At 42.5% G+C, this 26,218-nt stretch overlaps 1 protein-coding gene across 2 annotated transcripts in view; it reads right to left on the reverse strand.

Moving 5' to 3' along the window:
* The window catches only part of e2f3 (E2F transcription factor 3), a 141,885-nt gene that overhangs the window by 19,660 nt on the left and 96,007 nt on the right, over positions 1 to 26,218 (reverse strand). Inside the window, exons 8-9 of one of the 2 annotated variants that reach the window (XR_010167181.1) lie at positions 9,540 to 9,695; positions 1,843 to 1,870 (exon numbers count right to left, since the gene is read on the reverse strand). The gene's annotated coding sequence lies outside the window, so the exon portion shown is untranslated. Of the gene's footprint in view, positions 1 to 1,745; positions 1,871 to 9,539; positions 9,696 to 26,218 lie in introns of those variants that run through there. The other variant, XR_010167180.1, reaches the window with a different exon arrangement.

A 26,218-nucleotide genomic window follows, 5' to 3' on the forward strand; every position in this document is an offset into this window, starting at 1 on the left:
TCCACGGTGTAAAAACACACACCAAGAGAGTATTAGCAGATGTGTGAGCGGAATATTATATGATATATGTGACAGTAATCTCAAACCATCTGAAAATGAGGGAGAAATGTGAATTGAAAGTCTGAGACGAGCTCCATTTTTATAATTGAGATCTTTCCTTCGTCTCTCCATTTGTAGCATTTTTTCCCATTCTTCTTCCTCAATTCTCCCGCTCTCTTTTTCTAAAGTGTAATTGAGGGGAAGTGATCGTAATCTATGTGTGTCTCTGTGATTGACACGCCAACCCCATACCATTTCTTACTCACACCATTAAACACACAGGACCTATATATGTCACAACGATTGAGCGCTCCACTCCACACCTTCAACATATACAGAGGGGAGAGAAAAGGCAAAGTGGAATCTAAAGCGAGGGGGACGTTGCGGGGGGTGTGATGTGTTTGGCATCTATATGGAGAGCGGGTAAATGGCAGGGCTGCGCCGGCTCCAGCCAAGATGCCGGGGCCCCTTGCTGGGGAGCCAGATGATGGGTTAGCCTTAGGCCTGGAAGATGGTGTGGCAGTTCCTGAACGTCTCATCACACACTTCTGCAAGGCTGTGGAAGAGATCTGACATTTCTTACAGCGCTTCAGGTATCCGAATACGTCAGAATCCCCTCTAACAGCCATGACATGTACATGACAAGAGGTGGGTGTTGGCTGATTGATGAAAGAATGGGAACAGGGGATGTAGGGGAGGATAAACCCAGAAGAAAACTGGGTTTACTTAGCTTATTATTCGCCGGAATAGATTTTACCAACCTTTAAAGTGCTGCCATGAAACCTCATGACCTAAATACATGTAATACATCAAAGTAAGAAGCCTTAACTGCACTGGAAAGTCGTATCAATATCTGATGCCTGTTATATAAAGATGGAAGGTCTTATGGGGGAATACATTAATACATTTCGAAATGGAAGTCTGATTTTTATCCGTATAATGTGTGACGACTGCAAAGTTCACACATCTGTTTGTATAACATTTTGATTCACCTAAATCACACAGGTATACAGACTATGCTGTTTTTCTAAAACTTATTTACACCTAGTGGTGTCTGGATAATAAGGTTTTGAGAAGTTTGACTCTGATGGGTTCAGTTTGACCTAAAGCTGTGCTTGTCAGATGTCGAACACTCTCTAAAACATCTCCCCTAAATGCTCTGCAGTAATACAATAATAAAATGAATAACAATAATATATTTCATGTCTATAGCACACTTTAAGACACTTAATAAAAAACACCTAAAACTGGGGAGCTGAGTTTAAAACATGTTTTTTTTAAAAGGTCAAGAGCATAAAAGTATAAATAGATCTGTTAAACCCGATTGAACCCGGTTAAACAGACACAGCAACTGGTGAGATACAGCGTCTCAGGGCATGTTAACATTTAACAACCTATTAATGTGGCATACCTACTTAACGGGAAGAGACTCAGCTACCAGACCATATTAACCATTTCTACCTAAACAAAAGTCAATTCCAACACCAAGCGTCTAAATCAGCTCTTAACAGAAACGAGCTAATGCTACATTAGCACATGAGTGGTGACGGGGATTTTTCTACTTCATGCTATCTGCACAGACGACATATCATATTCCACAGATTCCATTGGTATACGTCTCATCACTGTATGACCAAAGCTCACTGAACTAGCAGCCAAGAAAGAGCAAGAAAACAACTTCAACCATAACCATAAACACGTCTTACCTTTGCTGTTTTGAGATCAAAAGTTGTGTTCAAGGGCATAACAACTGCAGAAGGTTAATTGACCGATGGGTTCCAGAGACAGGGCCCTGCGTAATGCACTCTGACTGGCAGCTGGCACACCATTACTGGGAAGAAAAAAGGTATAGAGGTCACGGTGAATAAAAAGAAAAGAGGTCAAAAACAGATGTATTTGGAGGGAATGAATACCTATAGTGATATTTCAATTATATAAAAGGTTTGCATTTTCATAGCACCATATTCCACTAATGCCTGTTTAAAAAGAGTTGTGAAGAGTGCATATTGGTGGTTAGTTTCAAGAATTCCCTTACCTAAAGGTTATTCTGACAACCTCATACAATTAATACAAGTCTTTTTTTAGGGTAAAAGTGTGATAAAAAATGAAGGGTGAAATTATCCTACACCATAAATAAATTGGAAATACATCCTCTGGCACAAATGTGAAGGACAGCAGCGGATACAAAAGGTCAAAAAGTAAAATTACATAAATAACAGCCCACGTTCCTCATCGCCTCCAAAACTGCTAAATTACCTAAATCTGAATCTCATTGGAAATGCATTGACCACCACTGCACCTACATAACCTGTATACTGTATATATTAAAGTTTAATGAGCATGCATTACCAGTTTGCATCCAGAGATCAAACAGGCTCACGCACACACATGTGCACGGGTTTGGCAGGCTGCCCCGGCCATGTGTGGGAAATATAAATAAAGAGATTGAGAAATCAAGGCATAAATGAAGCTCGACACTCTTTTCTCTCACAATTCATTTCCCCATTACGAGAGGGGACACAGGCCGCAAATGATCTCCCTCCATCTTTCCACCGGCTCAGAATGGAAGTAGACACCAGCAACAATACTCATTTACCTCCTGTCTCTCTCATACAAACAAAGAGGCAGTCCACCGTTGACCTCCTGGACGGATTTGAAAACTCACCCGGCTACTGAGGAGGATGAAGGATAGCTTCCCTGAACCCAGCGGACAGTTTCCAATTTCTTTTCACTCAAAATTTCATATCATAAACCCCTCAAGTTTGTTTGTACGGACCTAAATCCTTCGAAAAACGTCGAAATAGAGAGAAAGCAGCGAAGTAAACAGGGGAAATGTATCGCTGAATGGCAGGGGAGCCGTGGCCTGGCAGCGCTCACCCTCACAGATTATAGCTTGACATTTGGAGTCAGAGGCAGTGAAATGTCAGACGGGTTATGACAGGAATGGTGATAGGCAGATTATGACTGACCTCTGACCTGGATGCTCTGAAAGGTCACAGCTCACTCAGCCATCTGTGAGCTGATGTGCTCTCAGATCACGAAATGAAAGGTGTCCAATCCAAAAAGGGATATGGAGGAACGTTTGTCAACATGAACAATTCAGAGCCGATTGTTTTAGTATTTGTTCACTGATGTCCGCTAAAGGCCCTGAGGTACGGATGCAAGCTTCTCATTTCTGGAGGTAACTGACTATTTTGTCAACTGAAGTTAGCATATTTTACCAGATGTAACTAGCTAGCCGTAACTATGCTAACACTAGCTTCATGTCTTGGTTGAAACAACTGTCATTGGCCTTTTATTTAATGTTTCCAACTGGATCCATTTTGAATTGTTCCTAGGTTTTAGGCAGACTTTAGAAAATGCAAGCTTCACGTTTAGATTGGCTGGTGGATTACCATTTTGTCAATTTATGCTAGTCGATTTTACCAGCCGTAGCTAGTTTGCTATAACCATGCTAACATTAGCTTCATGTCTTGGTTAAAAACACTGTCACTGGCCTTCTATTTAATATTTCCAACTGAGTCAATTTATAATAAGTTGGTCCTTGGTTTCAGGCAGAAATGAAAGCTTCTCATTTCTTGACGGTAACTGACCATTTTGTCAACTTATAATAGCAGATTTTATCAGTGATAGCTAGCTATAACTATGCTAACACTAGCTTCATGTCTTTGTTAAAAATACAGTCAATGGCCTTTTATTTAATGTTTCCAACTGGCTCAAAAAGTGAGGTAAATAAACAAAAACTAAATCAGGCTTATAATAACACAATCTTGATTTGGTGCTAAGCTAACATGCTAGTACAAGCATGAAAGGGATTATATGTATGCTTTATATTTCTCATTTAACTTTTGGCTTACAGATTTTAGAATGAGAGCAATACAATAACGTGTTCTCAAAAATAGTTTGTCTGCTGTTGATTGAGGGTTATTTCCCAATCCAATTAAGAGCAGAACAGAGCACCAGCATGTCGATATAGTAGCACTCTGAACATTACGTTTTCCCTAATGCTACTTCCTTAAAACTAATGGAGAATGGTCTTTGAGGTAATGCTGGTTTAGGTTAGTTCTTGAAGCTGGTTAGCCATACATGCTAACACTTCTAGCTTAAATAAGAGCAGCAAACACACATTATTTACACTATTGGTTTTGGAGAAGCTAAGTAAAATATCCTAAAAAGGAGGTTGCAAAGGTATGATTGGACAGTCGATGTTCAAGCGAGGGCTTTTGAGTATGCTATATTGATTATTACTTAAGTAAAATTAAAGCATGATGTGCCAAACGAACGTCCGAGGGAGACTTTAACCACTTTAAGTTCAGCGAGGTTCAATTTGCAGGCCTTCACTCCCTCAGCGCCGTGATACTAACCAGATTACCTTCTGCCATTACGTCAGCCTCCAACAATCAATATGTGCCATTAGTGCTAATCACTTTTTAATTAGTGATACATTCAAGGCCTCCTCTTGTGTCTAGTCGGCAGTTTGCATGACATCCACACACAGTGAACACATCCAAACACTGTTATCATTGCAAAGCAGTTAAACATGCTATCAGATTACGCTTTATAGAGATCTGAAGCGCTACCTGTTTCACCTGGGGCAGTGGTTCACCTTTATCTTTAAAGCAAATTAACAAAACCCTCAGCGCTCCCTCATCCAGCTCAGAGAACTCCTTTCTTGTGGTGCTGGATTTCCCATCACAAGACACTGAAACAACAAGGATCGACTCAAAAGCTTGCCAAGAAAGAAAAAGGAATGCGTCTGGGCTTCTCTTATTGCTCATACAGCGAGGCATTAGCAATGCTTCTAATACACCATGAATGATCCTCGGCACAGACTGAGAGGGGAGAAAACCACTAGCCTTTGGGCATAAAGACTGTGAGCTTTGATTATTGATTCACTGTCTCTCTTCTCTACACATAAGGTACCATTTCGACCTGAAAGAACTTGCGTGCTTAAAAAAAGAAGAGAGAGAATAAGAAGAAAGGGGGTGAGTCCTTTGAGGGAAACACTTGTCGGGGGAGTTAAACCCAAGCTGAATTGAAATTGAACAGTTTGGTGTGGGATGAAGACAGAAGAAGAAACCAGATCAGCTTGAAGCGTCTGTTGTTTTGTAGCTTTAAGGTATAGTCTTCATTCATGTCTTTAAATGCTACAACTCATTCTGTTTCTGTTATTCACTTTATACGAGAAAAAAACCAAAGTGTTTCAATGCTTAATTTATTATGTCTTTGAAGAGATGGTAATGGTCTCTGTTTTTCTGATGTTATGTTTGTGCATTTACATAATAGCCTGTGCCAGAAGATGAGAGAAATTAGCTGTTTTTCTTTTTACGGCCGAGGCTAAAAATAGCGGGGATGTTGCAACGGAATGGCAATGTTTTTCGATTGCTGATTTAAGCTGCCCTCGAGTACAGTTCTGGGATCAGTTTCCCCCTAAAAACAAACATCACAACCCTCTTTAGGAGCCTCTTTTTAAAACTGACCAGATATCAGTATCTTGTGAATCCCCCCACCACCCTCCACTCCCAATTGTTTGTAGTGAAAGCAGCTGGGGAGGAGATTACAGAAGTCCCATTCCAAAAACCACTTGAAAACAAGTAAATGGACAATCCCTACTTCCTCTTTAATGCTGAGATTAAAACGTATTCTCATGAAAACATCTCCTCAGATAGTGGGATGTGAGTGGTGGGTAAACCGTTGCTGAGCAGAACTGTTATTATGTTGTGTGTGTTTGGGGGGGGGGGGGGGGGGGGGGCGTCAGTGCAAAACCTATTAGTATGTCTGAGCCGGCATCTCCAGATCTTGTTACTCCGAACTGATGCAACAGGAATGCAATACAGACTCCCCGTCCCTCCCCTCTCTCTCTCCCCCAGCCTTCCTCTAGCTCTCTCGCCCACTTACCCACTACCTGCGCTTGTATTGCAGCTGCTCTTCTTCCTCGCCCCCTGGACACACTCCTCTTTCTCTCTATCGTTCCAATTCCCCGCTGAAAATCTCCTCTTCCCAATCTCTTTCTCTCAATCACAATCACTGTCTCTGGGTGTCTTCTAATCTTCCGATCTGTTTTTTTTTTTCACCTGTTCTTCCTAAAGTGAAATATTTCTCCTCTACCTTATAAATCCAGGATTTAAACAAAAGAAAACTATTTTTCTATGATATGATGTCCTTTATATTTTCCTAAGTACATTTCTCACCCCCTTTCCTTTTTATCTTGTGGCCACCTTCTTTTTATATGCCTTGAATTGAATAAGATTTCTTAAGATCCAAATCAGAGCATGCTAAAGAAAACAATAGACTCTTAAAGGGGTCATATTAGGTTCATTTTCAGGTTCATATTTGTATTTTGTGTCTCTGCTGGGACATGTCTCCATGCTTTAATGTTCAAAAAAGCTCTTTATGTTTCTCATACTGCCTGTGCTGCAGCACCTCTTTTCACCCTCTGTCTGAAATCAGAGCCCAGTCTGCTCTGATTGGCTAGCTGGCCGGCTCAGTTGATTGGTCTCTTAGAGATGTCCCGCCCCTTAGCCTATCACGTACAATCTGTTGGAGCCCTAGTCCATAGAATAATCTAAAAGTGTTGCATAGTGATGTCATTATGTTACAGAAGTAAACAAAGGAGTCCAATGGAGGCATTTAAGGCAGGGGGAGAGAAACTCCCTCTGGAGGGAACACAGGGATTTAAGGGAAAACACCAAAAAGCCTAATAGGGCCTCTTTAACACAACTATAGTGTTGGGGGGAAACATGAGACTCTCCACTGGATGTTGACTCAATAACTCCCATTGTTGGTCTAATCATTTCAGCCCCAAAGGAAGTTACAAATCAGAAAAGTGGAAAATGGTTTCTGTCTTTTCATCCTGCAGGTGTTTGTTTTCTAAGTGACCACAGATTGCCGGGGAGGTCAACATGACCCTTGCTAAGTGTAGTTTACAGATGTCACAATTGGAGGAATTCTGGGAAACTACTGGGAGTCCTCACTATTGAACAGACACAATCCAGCTTTTGAATACATTTAAAACTTCACATCCCATTTCGGATAAACAGCAGCCTATTGGTGTCCAAGTTTCTGAGTATATATGTCTGAATGGTCCATAAGAGGTTCTGCTGTTTCATTTGGCAGTCCTCATTCCCAAGAGCTCTCTCGTCAGGAAAAGATAAAAGTAGATTGTTTTGAAAGTCAAGGGAAAAGAGAGCTACGTGCCTCCTGCTGTGCATTTTGACAGAACATCATATATACTTCACAATATGTTTAGCACTCAGCTAGTCCTTCAATGTGAGTAGAGCTATTTATTGATTTAAAAAAGTAGACTTACATCATTATTAGGTGTTTTAGAGACTATTGTTAAGGGGATGTTTTGACGTTATTTGAGATGCTGCTTTCAGAATTAGAATCAGAAAACCTTTATTCGAGGGGAATTTGACAGCAAAAAGATCCAAAGACAGCTTAATATCAAACCCAAGATACACAAATTAAGGATTACGCAATTTTTACAAAATGCACAAAAATAAATATGTAAATAAAATAAAACATATATTATATATATATTCAGATTCTGGACCATGCCTTGCCATTTTTTTCTGCATCTCTGATATGTAAAGATGTCTTTCTGAGGGTTTCAAAACCACCACTGCTCGATTCAATGGGAGTGAATGCATTGGTTAAACGGGTGAGCTGTGATCCGTTAATAAATGTAGCTCAGGAAGAAACGCGTGTTCCCTCTTATCTTGAGTCTATATGTCAAGTCACAATGGTGTCAGAGTCATGTTGGTGACATATCCGTCTTCCCAGTGGGAGAACCAGTGGGAGTGACTCCCGCTGCACCTACAATAGACTCCCTCTCTTTGTCTGGAGACTCTCACCACTGTGGGGATTTTTCTAATACTCTGTATTCCCAACATGGATTGCCACAGTTTCTTTAAAGCACACGATTCCCCCCGGGGTGAGCATCTGCCCCGACCCGCTTCCCCACTGTCAGCACACCCCGAGGAAACTGCTGCTCTCTCCCTGGGGAGCGGGGGGGGGGGGTCGTCTCGCTAGAGTTAGATAAGTTATGGAATGTGCCATCTCCTTCTTGGATATTAACTCACAGGCTGCGTCAGGGCTGGCTGGGCCTATATCTTTTTATTGACACGCATTTTAATATCTGTCCGCTCTGATGTTTCCGTTGTTAAGACCTGGCATTTCTTTGTGATGAACTACTTCATCATGTTCACAGAGGCTGTGATTAAATGTGTTGTTTTATGACGATGGCGTAATTGAGGGAGGGTTGTAATAAAAGTTGCCTGGGGGCTTTTTTCTCTTTTCTTTTTCAGCCGGAGAATTTCAGAAGTGAGCTGCTGGAAATACTGAGGGTTTCTCCTTACAACTCCCCTGGCAATGTCACAGCGGCTCTCAGATTTGAAAACAGAGCAGGTATCACACACAACACACAACACACACACAGGCCGTGAATTGTGACCTGTCTGGGGATTCGGTGAAATAACCCCGACTGCAGGAGTCATAAATCTGGCTGAAATTGGTCTTGTACGCGGCCAAATAAAGCATCCGAGTGCCAAGCGACTTTACATCACAATGTCTACTCACCCTTTGCCTGAAGAGAGGGGGGAGAAGGAAAAAAAAGCAGACAAACATGTAACATATAATTTGGGATATGCATTATACATGCTGTGTGAGCAAGAAATCATGTCACACAGGAGCACAAGGCGTGTACTGTCACACACTGGCAGGAAATATAAAGCCACACACACACACAAACTAAACAATAGCAGGGAGGTAAATCATTTACCTAACATTGCCCTTGAGATAGTGTAAAATCATTTATATGAGGCCTAGACAAAACCGAGTGCTGAATATCGAAACAGAAAGCCAGTGTCACTGTCATCCTCCAGCGCGCATCACACGGGCCGGGAGTTATCAGCTTGTTATTGGGTTTACACGGCTCTGCTTTGCTATCAGATCCACTCTGAGGGACGTGGAAAATAGAGGGTGCGAATGTGTGCTGAGGAATGAGATGAGAAGTGGGGGAATATTATTATACTGAGTCAAGAATTTTCCTCATTACAGAAAGATTTTCCGCTTGAGTTTTCCTCATCCCCATGTCTTTGACTTTACTGTATGAGGCAGCCGAGCCTGTCTTCAATTATTCACCTATGACGGCTTTTCAACTCAAGACGATCCCCTGGCTTCCTCCACCCCCCCCCCCCCCCGCACACACACCCAAAATCCCCCTCATGTCGCGCTTTGCTCAGCCCAACTTTCACTCTCGTCCTTTTTTCTACTTCACTTCTCTTTTCCGCCTCTTTTCACCCCATGTCTGGCTTCCTTTCATGCCTCAAACCTTTCATCCTTTTCTGCTCTGCTCTGCTCTGCTCTGCTCTGCCCCCCCCCCCCCCCCCACCCACCACCACCACCACCAACAACCATCACCCCTCCCTCTTTACATCTCTCCCAATTTGAGGTATCCCATCTTGACATGTAATGGGTGTGCCTCTCCTTTTTCTCACCTCCAAAACCTGGCACCGCCATCACCCTTCCCACCGCAGAATCTCCTCTAATGTCAGGGAAACCTGTAGGCATCCGAGTGCTACTTTTGATCATTGCGTTCACTGGGAGCCCTCATCGCCTTGCTCTGCCTTGGGGTGGCAAGCAGAGGCATGGAGCTGAGGAATGAAAGGCAGAACAGAGTAAAGTTATGTCAAGACAGCCAGGCAGGCAGATGCTGCAACGTTGGCACATGCAGCTCTCAGCTATGAGCAGTAAATAAACCTCCTGTTAGAGCTTTTGTATATAACACAACGCGGGGATGACACACACACACACACACACACACACACACACACACACACACACACACACACACACACACACACACACACACACACACACACACACACACACACACACACACACACACACACACACACACACACACACACACACACACACACACACACACACACACACACACACACACACACACACACACACACACACACACACACACACACACACACACTTTCTTGTGACACTCTTGGTATTCAGGTGTAATTGAAGGGAAGATAATAAGAATACAGCAGCAGGGAAATGTAAACATTGTGCTCCCACTCAGCATCTAACTCAGAGCAAACTCTCTTGTTTATCTTCTGTTATTAAAGTTCCTCCTCCGCCTAATAAGTGTTAATGCTCAAAAGCGGTAATGAAAGTAATTTCTTGTATTAAATATGACATTCTGCTCATTTTCAGGTTCATATTCGTATGTAGTGTCTCTTCTGTGACATGTTTCCATGCTTTAATGTTCAAACAGCTCTTTATTTTTCTCATACTGCCTGTGCTGCAGCTCCTCTTTTCACCCTCTGTCTGAAACCAGAGCCCAGTCTGTTCTGATTGGTTAGCTGGGCGGCTCTGTTGTGATTGGTCAACCACTTAGAGATGACCCGGCCCTTATTGTACTAATCACGTACAATGTGTTGGAGCGCTAGCCAATAGAAACGTGCATCATTTTAGGGAGACAAACAACGGAGTCCAATGCAGACGTTCCAGGCGGGGGGAGGAGGGAACACACGGATTGTAGCCTCTGCAGACCATTTACCTGCACTAAAACCTACATAACAGACTACAGGAAAGGAAAAACCACTAAAAAGCCACATTAAGTCAATTCATGTCTGTAGTGTTTGAGATAAGTGTGTGGTACCTGTAACAAACACTAATTTAAGAGCCCCTGATATAACCCACTATATACGATCCATAGTTGAGAAAAAAATATATATAAAAGGCATGATATCACACTCGGCTTTCACAAAGCATCATGAGAGTAATCTCGTACGGAAGAAGAGCACTGACACAAAGACATGTTCACACAGAAGGCACGTCAGTGTTACGAGTGTCTGAGGGAACAGATATGATGTTTTAATCAATGGACTCTGAGCGCTGTGAAGACGTGGCTGACCTACACTCAATACTGTCCTGCTGCTGCTCTGCAAGTGTGCTGCTCACACCCTGCACCAGAGGCTGTGTTCGGACGTGGTTCGCTGAACATCAACTTTGACAACACAAGCAGGTATATTAGCTGGGCTGCACCAATCAATGTCATGTGTTTATACTCACAAACAAGTAAAAGGTGCCATCTGGTTAATGTTACTAAAAGTGACAAACTGTTTGTGTTTCCGCCCTTTGATTGTGATCTGCTTCAAAATGCTATGGGTTTGTCATTGGCCCATGCTACACCCTTCCTCAAAGTTACCTATAAGTCACAAAAAGTAGTTTTCCTTTTATCCCAACACACATTTTAAAGTTACTTCCTTGTTGGAGATAATTATCACACGACTCTGTAGCTCCCCATCTGCTTTTGGGCACTTTAGCGTCTTCCAGCTCATTGTTTCGGTCACACGTGACCACTTTCACTGCTCTCAATAAACTTGTTTCTCGCGGCAAAAGGAAAATATTGTAATTGGAAAAGTTCTGATAAACCCACTTGCCCAACACCAAATGGCTCACAGAAAAAGTTGCCCACCAGCTGGTCAGTAGAAAGAGCCAGATATTTACCTCTGAGAAAATAACTATTAAAAACGACTCGCCTCAAATGAGCTACATGTGTATTTATGATGCTAAGTAATTAACCATATCCTCTTTATAAGACTATAACATCTCAATATTTGTATAGTTTGTTGGCTGTCCTGATTCTAAATCTGAATTTGAAAGACCTTTGATTGGCTCGGTTGAAAGTGACTAGCAAACCAATGGTGGCCATTCTAACATACGAGATCCAAGTAATAACGATTGTGGATCAGAAATGAATGTTTGCTAAACTAAGAAAAAGTATCCCACATCATTGACTTACTGGAGTTAATGCAGTGAACATCTCTGATCTGAAGCTTGTTAGAGCTTGTCTTAAGATGATGTCTTAGTTGTGCGTCTTCCAAACCCTCACTATGAGGAAGAGCACGGCAGAACATCGTAGGAAAGCTCATAAGCATTTCTGCAGGCCAAAATGAACAGAAACGACTTTGTGCTTGATTAACTTGCAATTTCTTCCCAATTGATCGCATGATATATTCATTATCACAAGATGTTTGGGCCTTAAGCAAGTGTAAAAACATTATTTTTTGGTAGCTCTGCTGTTTATATTCAGCTCGTCTAATTTAATACCTCATAAAAGACTTGGAGAGAGCCCAGCTATTGACACAATCATTCCTAATATTCTCAATGCTATGTGCCAAAGGGTTGTAATAAAAAAAAAATGAACAAATTGATCTCTCGCGATTACCAAAATAAAATGAAAATTAAACAGTTGGCAACCACTGTGAAATTCAGTTGAATGTCTTGCTTCATGTAATACAATTCAGAAGGAACGGAGGATGTAAAGAGAGAAAATTAGAGGTAGCTGAGCCCGTCCGGCAGTATGGTGCGAGTAAAAGTTCACACGTCTCCAGCCACAGAGGCATTAAAATCTAACAGAGGTGTTAAACTTTGGACGACCTGCAGGACACGCTGCATAAAACAGCAGTAAATTATGCCAATGAGGAGAAGTGCAGACTGCTGGAAATAAAAAGTTATGGATGTGGCTGAGAGTGTGAGGCGAATGTATGGACACACACACACACACATACGATCCTCCTCTGTCTGTCAGGTGGAAAGGTTACGAGTCTAGCTAAGGACATAGTGATTGCTACAACCCGAGCCTCTTTATCACATTCCTGGAACACGCTCTGCATCGCCTTCACACTTTACAACACACTGAGAATTCCTTCGAGATAATGTTAGAAGTATTTGTGCTGTACATTGACGGCGAGGTTACAGTGAGGTATGCACAAACCACTGCTGGCACTGCCAATTGTCTACTCAATGCCTTTTGCGTGATTTACTTGAAAAGGACATACATGGAAGAGCGGAAATAGGCCCCTACAGCCTTGATGCAGCACACTAAACCACACAGGACAGACACGCATAAAGCCTAGAAGTATTAAAGAATGGAGTTTATGGAACGTCAAATCAAGAGGACTTTTATAACGGCATCAAACAGGGCGGACTACTTCATTTAATTTGGTATAAAATTCAGATTCTTATTAGTGCTTATACTCTGTGCAGTTGGAGGACTTCTTATGTCACTCTCTCCATCACTCTGCCAATGTTTCTTGACACTTTCAGCTATCAATTGAAGGTGAAATGCCACCACTTAGAGATGTCACCGAGCTTGTGGAGGGAACAGTTCGCTGAGCTGTACCGCTCTACTCTAAAAGAAGAATGATTTTGAGAGCTTTAGGGCTCAGTCACACTAAGTCACAATGAAATTCAGCTGCGAGTCTTCAAAAAGATATGGTTCTAGCAGCTTGATGAAGCTACAGAGCTAACCATATTCGTCACAACAGCTGTTAACCCTAACCCTAGCTTCTTAGTTTTCCTCTATTAGTTAGCTTGCTTGTTGGCTTGCTTGCTTTAGTGACAATATTTGAAGTTATTCAAGTTTTTTGAAGAACCAAACGTTGTATCAAGCGATTTAAGGGGTTTTATTTAAACTGAGAGAGGACGTTCAAGAGGCCGTGTTATGCTTGGATGGGTTTTTCCTTTTATATAGGTTTTAGTGCATGTAAATGGTCTGCAAAGGCTATAATCCCTGTGTTCTTTCCAATGGGAGTTTCTATCCCACACACCCCAAGATATGTACATCTTTTTGTTCAATGTTTATGTATGCACCATAAACACCAAATCACAACAGAGCCAGCCAGCTATCCAATCAGAGCAGACTGGGCTCTGGTTTCAGACAGAGGGTGAAAAGAGGTGCAGCAGCACAGGCAGTATGAGAACAATAAAGAGCTTTTTGAACATTAAAGCATGGAGACATGTCCCAGTAGAGGCATAATAGGGCCCCTTTAATATAAAAGTGGTAATAATTAAGACCAAAAGTGTATAGTTTGCTTTGGAAAAACTGTTGGCAACAATGCAATATGAAACATAGAAAAACATCTGTGATTACAACGATAAAATCTGGACTTTCAATCTCCAACTAACCATAGAGGTGATGATGTGGCTGTCTGCTATCACCTCTTTAACAACACTAATGCACAAATAAACCCAATGAGAGTCATTGTGGCTGACGACAGAAACAGTCACATCACCCGTTTGTTTTTTTGCTATTTTCCTCCTCTCCTGCTATTCTTCCCCCATCACCTCTTCTGTCTTGAGTGAGCCATTTAGCTGTCGGACTCTCGGAGCTGTCAGAGTCCCCGCTCATCTCAAGTTGAAAGGCACTTATTTACCGCCTCCTCCCCTCCTCCATTTTCCACCGGTCTTCGCTGTATTCCCCTCTCCGTCACCTCTCTCCCTTTCACCTCCCACCGTTTGCAAAGTTCCCGACACACAGCCAACCTGTTGTTTTTGTTCGTCAAACGCCCGCCACTCGCCCTTGCAATCAAAGTTAATGAGCAAAGACACAAAGACCTGTGCACGCAATCAGAGGACAAATTGTGACACACTAGTAGTACGCACACACACACATGCATTCAGAGCCTTAAGTTTTATGGGTGAGTGGTTTTACAAGCTTAAATGGGTTCTTAAGTACAGGGTATATACCTATTGAGACCAGAACTACATCAGTCACTCTGTCATTACCCAACACACACACACAGCTGAGTGTGTGCACATTTTGTGACCATGATGAATTTCTTCTGTCTTCCCCTCAATCCTCCACTCCTTTCCTGCTTCTTTTCAAACTGCGCTCCTATTCTCCGACACTAATCCATCCATCCGTCCCTCTGTCCAGCCGTCCCTCCCTCCCTCCCTGATTATACAGAGTTCACTGTTGGTGTGGCTGATGTGTGTTTTGGCAGGTCACACTGAGCCTCGCCGGCCCTACCAGAGTCGGCTCAGCGTGGGCTGGAAAACCTCACAGTGCTTGCTGTAGGCCATCTCAAATACACACACACACACACACACACACAGATCCACTCGCGCTTCTTATTTTCACAACACTGCTTCAAAAGAGCGGGTTTTCGACTGACCCCCGACAGCTGTCATTCATCAGCGCGCCACTTTGGCATAGGATCATTAGAGATGCATCTTTTTTTCCCAGAAATGCTGTAAAAAAAAAACACTCGCAGTGGGAATCGTTGGAAGTAAAAGAAGTGAATTATGTGTAATACTTCATGCTGAAATACTGAGGGCTATGGCCAATGTCAAGACAAGTGCTGGTCTTTCAGCATGTGAGTATGAACCGTGTGCTTTAAGGGCCAAAAAAACAATTTGCATCATTTAAAATGAATAGGAGTTGGCCATGTGTGCCACCTATATCACATGTGTAGGTCTCTGAGTAGCTTGGAGCTGTAAATCACGTGTACTGGAAATTTAGAATGAAGAAAATACTTTATAGTTGACCTGAAATTTAAATTTGGATAAATTTTGTAATTATAAACTTCAAAAGGCGCACGGTTTTCCTAAAAAAAGAATACATATATTCTTTTTGGAAATAATACCTACCAATCAAAGAGTGTGATGTCTGTATCTTTGGAGTTCTTGCCTTTTTTGTGGGATTTTCTTATGTTGGGTTTGTTTTTGGGCCTCAACCACATAGAAAAGCACATTTCTTCACTTTAAATAGTCAGAAACCATCTAAACAAACATACAACATAAATGCATTTTAACATGTTCCTTTACAAAGAGCAGCTACAGAAAAAGTGCTTCCCGCTGCCTGTCAGCATCATATTGATCAGCTCCACAATAAGTATCTGTTATCAAGCAATGTGCCAACGCTGGAGGGAATGAAGAGGGGGGGGGGGGGTGCAGACAGCACAGATTGCCTGGTTTTGGACGAAGCGTCCGGCACCAAATTGTGATTCACTCCCCGGAGAAAACGACGGACTGTCTTGCTGTCTGTTTGTCTGGCGTCTTGAATGTGACAGACAGATGAGTCATAACTGTGTCCCCGAACTGACAAGCTGTTGAGACGAAAAGATGGAGTTGTGGAACAAGAGGTTGGACGAGAGGGGAGGACGGGAGGGAGCAAGACGCCTGTCTGCTGATCGTCATACACGGGCCCGAGAGGAAAAAAAATCGAGTGAAAATGAATTTTGAACCTTGTCATCTCTTTTTTGAAATCTAATACAGAAAATTTCAAGCAAAAAAATTGAATTTTCCTCCGTTTTTGCACCTTGAAATTCCATTACTTTACCTTACTGCTTGAAAGACATGATGCTTTTTGTAATGTTGCATCACATATCAGCATGTGAACTTGAAAATTCAAACCAATTACCCTGTCAAATGTTTTGAATAATCCCTTCTAGTACGTCTAGTGCTATGAAATGTTCAATTTCACTCCAGTGTGATCAAACCAGGGACCAAATAGTTCAGTTTCTTCCTTCTTACTCCGTCTCTCAGCTACTGACACTCGGAACATAGAGACATAGCTTTGCTGTAGTTTGATGTAAATGATACAGTATATACACATGGCAAGGTAATTTATTCTAAGATGCATGTTAAGCTTTTTTTCAGGTGCATATCTGTATGTTGTGCCTCTACTCTGACATGTTTACAGGTTTTAACGTTCAGAAAGCTCTTTATGTTTCTCATACTGCCTGTGCTGCAGCACCTGTTTTCACCCTCTGTTTGAAACCAGAGCCCAGTCTGTTCTGATTGGTTTGCTGGCCGGCTCTGTTGTGATGTGTCAACCACTTAAAGATTTCCCGCCCCTTTGCCTTATCCAGAAAAATTGTTATAATAGTTGGAGCACTAGCCAATAGAAACACAAATGTGACATAGTGATGTAAACAATGGAGAATAATGGAGGCGTTTCAAGCCGGGGGGGGGGGGGGGTGGATTTAAGCCTTTACAGTCCGATAACATGCAGTACAACCACACGACATGAAAGGGAAAACACCCCAAAAATGTCCAGCATTCAAAACCTTTCTTCCACCTGTATGTTTTTTTGAGTTTGGGGACTTTACTTAATGTTTTGAAGTAGTGTAGGATTATGGGGGAAGTTGTCTTCATTGTGAAACAAGCACTATTGGCTATAAACGGGTTTATGAGATGCGCTAATACTTATAAAGCTACTAAAATAAAAACACACAGATCACAATTTAACCAGCAGTGTTGGGCAAGTTACCTCCAAAATGTAATACAGTACATATTACTGATTACATTTACTGGTTACATTACATTCCTGCTGTCTCTGAACTGTGATGCGTTACACTACTTTAGCGTTACTTTGAATTATATTCCCCAAAATAATTGCAAAAGTTTGGCTATAAATGCTAAAATGTAGTTCATTGCAGCTCATTAATTAAAGCTATCTACATGCTGAAAATTAGGAAAATAGCTAGAAATGAAACTCATGCTCCGTTTAAGTGTGCTGAATGATAAGTGGTACCGGTAACACTACGTCTCTGTGTTATTAATAACATGTTGGTGGAGCCTCTGCACGACCCTGTAACCTGCCGTATATGAGCGAGTCTCTATGGCAACGTTAGCTCACCTTGTCATTGGTGTGTTAACGAGGATTTGGCTGACAAGCTTTCTAAAAGCCGCTGATTCCACAGAGGACAGAGGCTGCAGATCTTCAACACTCCGCCACGAGTCTCTGAACGTCTCGGGGTTCAAGCAGCAGACCCAGAGAGAGTTTCCCTCTGTTGCTTTGGCCTGCGCGCACTCCTGTCTTTTCTCCGAGCCTGCAGCTCTCAATCGCAAATCTGTTTCTGCAGCCCTCTTGACCGATAGTAAACAGGCTTACTGAGTTACTATTCTACCCGCACAATTATTTCTCTGGTGTCGGAATATCTCGCAATGTTGGTGAATTCTTAGAAACAAAACACCACATCATTTCAGGTTAAAATGTGTTGCAACTGCGTTACTGAGAATTGTAACAGGTATTGTATTACCCACATTTCAGAGGTAATGTGTTATATTACTGCGTTACAGCAAAAAGTAATACATTACTGTAACTCTGTTACTTTTGTAACACATTACACTCAACACTGTTCACCAGTGACTTGAGCTGGGGGATAAATGGAGTGTAAAAACAGTCACTGTAGAGTAGAAGCAATAAGGACATTGAAAAAAATGAAGTAAAGTTCATTAATGACATTTACAGTATGCTGAGTGCAGTGCTTGAGCAAATGTGTTGGTTAATTCACATGACTGTCTACATGTTTGTCACCTATTTGAGACAAACCTCCCTTGGGGAACATGCCTGTGATTCCTTTTTGCCTATAGGCGTTTTTTCTGCCTCCAGGCCTGCAATATAACACACAATTCAATCTGTGTGTGTGTGTGTGTGTGTGTGTGTGTGTTGTCTCCTCATTTAATTTCCTTACCATTGTTCGGGACGTTTACCTCGTTATGTCTGTGCCTTTTTCTGCATGAGCGTGCATATGTGTGGATGTGATTATGTGCGCTCGTGTGTGTCTGTTGTTTTTAATCTCAGTGGATATGCGAGTGTGTGTGTTTCTCTCCTATAGCCCTGGGGCGAGCTGCAGCGAGGTGTCCCCCAAGGCCTCTTCCTCACATCTCCCCACCACTCCCCTCCCTCTTGTCTATCTACCTCTCCTCCTCCCTTTTTCCCCTCCTCCGCATCAACCTCTTCTCCCCCCCAGCCGCCCCTCCTTTTGCCCTCTTTAGCCACGACACTTTGAATCAAGCAGAAATTAATGCAGATGATGCATTCACTGTCTCATTGTCTCGTTCACTCTGCGGATGGATATCGAGATGACAGTGACATGGGGGGAAACTACTGACGTAAAGCTTTTAGCAAGGCTGCAGGGTGTTTATGTACAGTATGTGTAACAGCATAGTGTGTGTGTGTGTGTGTGTGTGTGTGTGTGTGTGTGTGTGTGTATGTGTGTGTGTGTATGTGTGTGTGTGTATGTGTGTGTGTGTATGTGTGTGTGTGTGTTTGTGTGTGTGTACAGTAGAGAGAGAATGAGCAAGTTTGCCTTTTGGCACAAGTCTGTTTTATAATATCTAGAGACTATCTATATGTGTGTGTGTGTGTGTGTGTGTGTGTGTGTGTGTGTGTGTGTGTGTGTGTGTGTGTGTGTGTGTGTGTGTGTGTGTGTGTGTGTGTGTGTGTGTGAACATGAACAAAGTGTTTTTATGTATGATTTTATTTCTGTAAATGGGGGTAAAGTGCCGTGCTGGAGGTAGTATTCAAAACATTTAGTAATAGAAGTTATACCAACACCTATAAATACTCTGTTTCAGTAAAAGTACAAGTGTCCTAACCTCTTCAACTGTTCTAACGTATGAAAAAAAGGATAAAAGCCAAAAGAAAGAATGCAACAACTAATGCAAAAGTATTCCCATTACATACTAAATAATCAAAAGTCGAGTAATAATGCAGAATTGCCCTTTTCAGGACCCAATGTACTATATTAATGGATTGTAATTAGTAATGCAGGAATGTGCTCATAACTTTAATGTTGCATCTTGGTGGTAAAATCAATGTTAGTTAAATAATAATTGCTTATACTGTTAAATAGTATTGTATTGCAGCATACCGTATACAGTACTAAAGTTTCCAAATAAATAAAAGTTAAGCAAAAATAATCTAAAAAATGTACTTAATAACTGTCCAACTCTGTCTGTGCTTAAGTGTATGTACGGTGCTTCAGTGAGTGTGTGTGTGTGTGTATGTGTGAGACTGTGTGTGAATATGACTAGGTACGGTTCGCCCCCCACGTGATTGCGTCCCTGTGTGTACACATGTGCATGTGTCACATCGTAATCCACCACCTGGAGAGAGCAGAAAAGGGTTATGGGTAATATGCGGACTGCTGTTTGATTGATGAGCCAATCAGAGCGGCACAAAGGATTTCATTAACAATAGACACACTGCCACAAATCAGCAATCATCCACACACACTCACACACACTCGCTCATCAACACACACGCATCACACAAACATAGTTACAGTCACTTATCGACACTCGCGTGTGTGTACGTGTGTGTGTTTGTGTCAGACTTCCCCACCCACACATCCATGCTGAGGCTGAGGCTGAGGGTGTGTGTGTGTGTGTGTGTGTGTGTGTGTGTGTGTGTGTGTGTGTGTGACATAAGTAACACAGTGTTATCACAAAGTCAGCAGTGATATTGTGGCCATTTCATCATGACGTGCTGGGAGCATCGAGAATGCATATGGGTCACTGGTCGGCTTTTGGGAAAAACCACATGCGGCGGATCAAAACCGGGCGAGTGTTTACGCCGTCCTGCAACATTTGGCCTGTTTCTCAATCACTGTGCTTTTGATAAAGAGCGAGGTTACTCGACAGCGTAGAAAAGAAAGAAAAAAGAGAGAGAAACTCAGGCGGCAGAATTACTTTAGTTTGAAAGTGAATTAGTTTTTTACGCCCCGTGAGCCCTTTGCTCCGTTTTGATCCCCAAGTTTTTTTAAAGAATGGGGGACACAGCTGCTGCGCAGCACACACACACACACACACACACACACACACACACACACACACACACACACACACACACACACACACACACACACACACACACACACACACACACACACACACACACACACACACACACACACACACACACACACACACACACACACACACACACACACACACAGCATGATAATAGGCTATACTTTCTCATTAGTGTGACAGGGGTGTTATTTTTGTGTGTGTGTGTGTGTTGGGGTCTTTTGTTATTATTGATTGCAATAATAAGATATGTGGACACACAGATTATTTGCATCCCTGAGCAGAGTTATTGTTATCGGGGGGGATGATGTGATTATGATGGTCATATCCATGCTGCCTGGGGCAAGACGCTGTCTGACTGCCTACGTGTGTGTGTGTGTGTGTGTGTGTGTGTGTGTGTGTGTGTGTGTGTGTGTGTGTGTGTGTGTGTGTGTGTGTGTGTGTGTGTGTGTGTGTGTGTGTGTGTGTGTGTGTATGAAGGGGAGAGAGAGAAAGGACGAGCGACATAGACTCTGAGTGTGTATCCGTGCACGCGCTGCCATCTCCATAGCATGTCTATGTCTAATTGGCTTGGGCTGATTCCACCCCTGGAATCCATTTTACATGGTTACCAAGGTGACAGCATCCGTTGTCTCCATCGTCGGGTAGACAGAGGCATGTGAGCTCGCACATGTATGAGCGTGCACGTGCGTGCGTGCGCACACACACACACACACACACACACACACACAGGAAGAGTGGCAAAACGTGCAAGAGCCCCAATCCCTGTTAATTAGCTCCATCTATTAGCAGCAAATCTACTAATTAAAGTCGAGCCAAGACATGACCCAAAGAAAGCTATCTACATAAGCCATATGGAGGACTAAATGTGGAAGGCACCCAGTAATGACAGCACACACACACACACACACACACACACACACACACACACACACACACATACAATGGTTCTGCATGTATGAAGGAAGGTCAATGGAAACCCTTGGCTGTTTCAATCTGCCAACTCTTCACAGAGCTGAAAAATATCACGGGTAAACGGCTTCTGAAAAGCATCTGAATAGATGTCATACAGAGGTGCTTAGCGTTCTAGCCTTGATTCAGCTTGTCATGGCGAAACGCCACAGAACACCGCTAAAGCCAGGGCCGATAGAGACAAAAACACACGAAGGGAAACAGAGTGAATACAATTAATACGTGTTTACTAAAAAAGCTCTTTACACGAATACCGAGGCATCAAGGCCGCGGAGAGAGGCTCGGTTAATGTTCCTCTCGTGTATTTTTATCAGCGGCTGTTTTGAAAAGGAAAATAACCTTATGTAGTTGCGCGCTGAAAAGTAGCTATTGGTGAGAAGGTGAACTAAAAAGGAAAGGCAGGGTTGCGCCTTCAAGTTGGGCTCTTTCTGCTTTTGTTCGCAGGGGGAGCCGAGAGGGTTCTGAGTTGGCTTTTAAGGCGTCGCGCTGTGAAATCCTGAGGTTGATAAATGGAAAGGAGGCCCGCTGTGAGGCAGTTGAGGGAGGTGAGGGAGGGAGGGAGGGTCCCCATCCCACACACTCCCTCCCTCCTTATCCACTTTCAATGGAGACACAACATGAATGAGACACGGGAAAAAATAGAAGAAGGACACAACAGGACGGATCAATTAAAAACTACATGAGGAAGACGATTAAACAACAAAGACGAGATGACAGGTGGACAGGGTGATGGAAAATCTTTTCTAAAGAGGGGAGAGATCTGACAACAGGATTTGGTTTTACTCAATCCAAATGTATTTACACTGAAATGTTGACTTTAATTAAATGTAAGTCATATGATGTTAGTTGAAAGTAGAAATGAACCAACTTGAAACTTAACATTATGCTTTCAACTAAGCTAATACAGTTATGCGAAAGCTGTTGACATAATACATCTAAATAAAGTCAACGTTTCCTTTTTGTCAGCGCTCTTAATCTTTGTTATAATTAAAGAGTGATTTGCTGTTCTTTAAAAAAAATAAAGGCCGCCGTTTTCTGCCCCAAAAAGCCACCAAAAGTGCCTGATAACCACACGGTGATTGCCTTATGATTATCATAATCACATCATGATTTAATAAACGTAATGTGCTAAAAATTAGATGCTTGAATACTTTATGGGGGCAAACTGAATAATTAACGATGTACCATTAATTCAGATGGGATTTTATGACGCAGCCTGCAAGTTTCACGATGCTTTTAATGGCATTCAAACGGCAAAGAGTGAACGTTCTGTTTACACATTTTAAAAGTAAAAAATAAAGGATCACATTTCGTATTCAGATGGATATTGAAGCATTGTCACATCCAGAGGTGAGTCTATGAGGGGGGAAGAAATGGATTGCGGGGGATAGAGCTGGTGTTGGGGGTGGCGGGGTTTTGCCACCCAGGGGTTTGCTGCATGAAAGCACATTCAGGTGTCAATCTCCTGGAGGAATTAGAAAGCTCTGTGGGACGCCACTTATTTTCTACCCTCAGCACGCTCTCTCTCCCCCTCTCTTTCTCCCTCTGTTAACCGAGTGATCAGGGCTGCATTAGTGTCGCCATTACAGCGTCACGTTCCTCTCCCTCCAATCGATAGCCATTACACTCGCTACAAGTTTAGTCATGGATCAAAACTATCGCACACAAAGATAAATACATACCTGTGAGGGATTATGTTCGACCACCTCTGCTTTACGGAGCATTTTAGCATCTTTCAGCGTTTGCTTTGGTTCTACAGGACGCAAAATGAACCGTTTGACTGATAGATCCCAGCAGGATCACTGGTCATGTGGTGAAGGGTTTACGAGGAACATGCCTCCTGGAAAAAGAGGCACAAGTAGAGGATTTTTAATCATACAGAAGCAGCAAAACAAATGTTCCTTAATAGCTTTCTGTTAGCGACCGTCACTGGAGTTAGCTACGAGCGACTTACATCTGCACAAATAAATATTGTATATTAACAATAGAAAAATACAACTGTGTAATGTGCAAGGGGTTGCTTTTTTGAGACAAACCCACTGAGAATTGTCACCCATACTGCTCCCACCTTTGCATTTTTGCATCTTTAAGCTCATTGTTTTGGTTGATTGGGTGGAATTGTAACTGTTTCGGTTCAATTTCTATTTTTTCCAGTCAAATCTCCTTTAAAAGGGAGAAGCATTTTCAAACCCCCTGCCCAGCAAAATGATAAAACACAACAAATGACCTCTCAAGTAATCTGGACGTGCAAATATCTCCCATTTAAACTTTCTTAAACCACTATATCCACCTTTTGTCTTCTGCATGAGTAAAATGTACCATGCTCACTAATATTTCACTACTAATGGATTATGAATATATCATGAATTTGAAACCGATCATGCAAATGCTGTAATTATGGATATTTTCCAAATCAAGCTTATTATTGCAAATGTTTCATTCTTAATTTGTCATTTAGACATGACTTGCCAATATGATTAAGTTTAGGAGAATTATTTTGACATCTTAATGTAAACTGGAATATGAAATAATAATTAGTGAGAAAGCCACGTTAACAGCTCAGTAGGAACATCGTCTTTTTGGGAGTAAGAGCAACAACCCGAGTGTTTGTGCATGTAAACATAGTCTCCCTCTCTCAGTATGGTATTTAGCATGGTGGGCGAGTGTCGGAGCAACAGGCCTGATGGCTGCTCCAGTCCTCCTACAGATCAAGAACCGGCCGCCTGAGTGACAACAAAGCGATGCTGCATTGAAATCCCTCCTCCTCCTCCGTCTGTCAGCCACCCTAAACATCCATCACTGCAGGACACTAAAACATTTTTCTTCTCAGCCCATTCTCCTCCCCGGTGTATCTCCACTTTAGTTGTCAGCTGGAGCGGCAGAGACATAAAGAACAGTGTGGCTGATTATAGGTGGAGGTGTGCAGATGGAAACCCTCCACCTTTACCCCACCGTGCAGCCTTCTTTTCCCACTGAGTGTAACCTGATGAATGTTGAAAATCTTTCAGGGGTGTTAAATTGTTTACCGTGCAGCCCTGCGCTCACCACTCTGTCTAATGGGCTGTGTGTGGGTGGCACTCGTATGTTCCAAGAAAACTATCGAACGCGACCCCGTCTTTTATACGGAGGCCGACCTCTGAGCAGTCCCTCTGCTCAAAAGGAGGCTACAGGTATGCGCTGCCGCCTGTGTCCTTCTCCGAGCCTTTTCAATTCTTTACACTCCATTGCTTCTGCCCTCCCCTCTCCTTCGACAGACAGCGGCACTCAGTCTCTCTCCCCTCAAATCACCGTCTCCATCTATGAGGGGGGGTAAAAATCAATACAACACCAAACAATGGCTTACAGGCCTGAGGGTGCAGTGTGCAGAAAGGTCACTGCTATACATTATGTATGGTGGCCAGCTAATGGTCAGTGGGCTCGCAGACAAATGGACTGTGAGCATCTCCCCAGTGTGATGATCGCACAGGGGAGATGCTCACACACACACACACACGCTTACACAGACCATGGATAATTATAGGCAGAAATGGATGTAAACAAGTACATGTAAGCACATCCATATGTTCAAATGCCACACACACACACACACACACACACACACACACACACACACACACACACACACACACACACACACACACACACACACACACACACACACACACACACACACACACACACACACACACACACACACACACAGTATCAAGTTAGAGTGTACAGAGATGCAAAAACACTTATGCTCACACTGAAGTAAAAATGGTCCATACACACATTCCGTAATTGATCCATCATCACTCTGGTCCACTGAGCTGCGTCAATGAGCAGCAGCCGGGCGGGATATATATTTCATATCACTATTGATGATGGTTTCTTCTCTGTATTGAGTTTTATATTCCTTTTTAACCACGTGTTCTCATCTTGCTTTTGCTTCAGTGTTATTATTTGTAAAAAACAAAACACTCAACACATTTTCTGAGTCGAGCACAAACTACCCATTAGAACTACAATGTGTTGTCGTTTCACTTCTGTTTTTCTACAGATTAAACCGACCTGAAATTACGCATAAAACAGGGGGTTTAGAGGTCTTTTATGGCAGATTTTCCCTCCATATTTACAGTCTTAGCTTTGAGTCACATATTTTGATTTAGACTCAACTTCACAAAATCTAATTAAACTTGAAGAGCAATAACTTGTCATTTGGACTTTGATTTCCAAAATACTTTATAGATATATCTTTCCTCCAACCAAAAGATTGTAAGGTTTGTTACTTAAAGAGGCCCCATTATGCTTCTTGGGGTTTTCCCTTTCCTGTAGTGTGTTATTTACTTCTGTTATGTTCATTGCAGTGCATGTAAATGGTCTGCAAAGGCTAAAATCCCTGCCCCCCCCACCCACCCCCTGCCTGAAACGCCTCCATTTATCTTTGTTGTTTGTTTTCCTAAAATGATGACATCATTATGTTACACTCGTGCTTCTATTGGCTAGCGCTCCAACACATTGTATGTGATAGGTCTAAGGGGTGGGACGTCTCTAAGCCGTTGACCAATCACAACAGAGCTGGGCTCTGGTTTCAGACAGAGGGTGAAAAGAGGGGCTGCAGCACAGGCAGTATGAGAAAAATAAAGAGCTTTTTGAACATTAAAGCATGGAGACATGTCCCAGGAGAGACACTACATACAAATATGAACCTGAAAATGAGCATTTGATGTAGAAGTATTATTGAATCCAATCATTTACCATCATTGAGAGCAAGTGAACACTTTACTCCCCAGATCAACTCCCCATT

The sequence above is a fragment of the Eleginops maclovinus genome, chromosome 13 (assembly GCF_036324505.1).
Source record: "Eleginops maclovinus isolate JMC-PN-2008 ecotype Puerto Natales chromosome 13, JC_Emac_rtc_rv5, whole genome shotgun sequence".
NCBI lineage: Eukaryota > Metazoa > Chordata > Actinopteri > Perciformes > Eleginopidae > Eleginops > Eleginops maclovinus.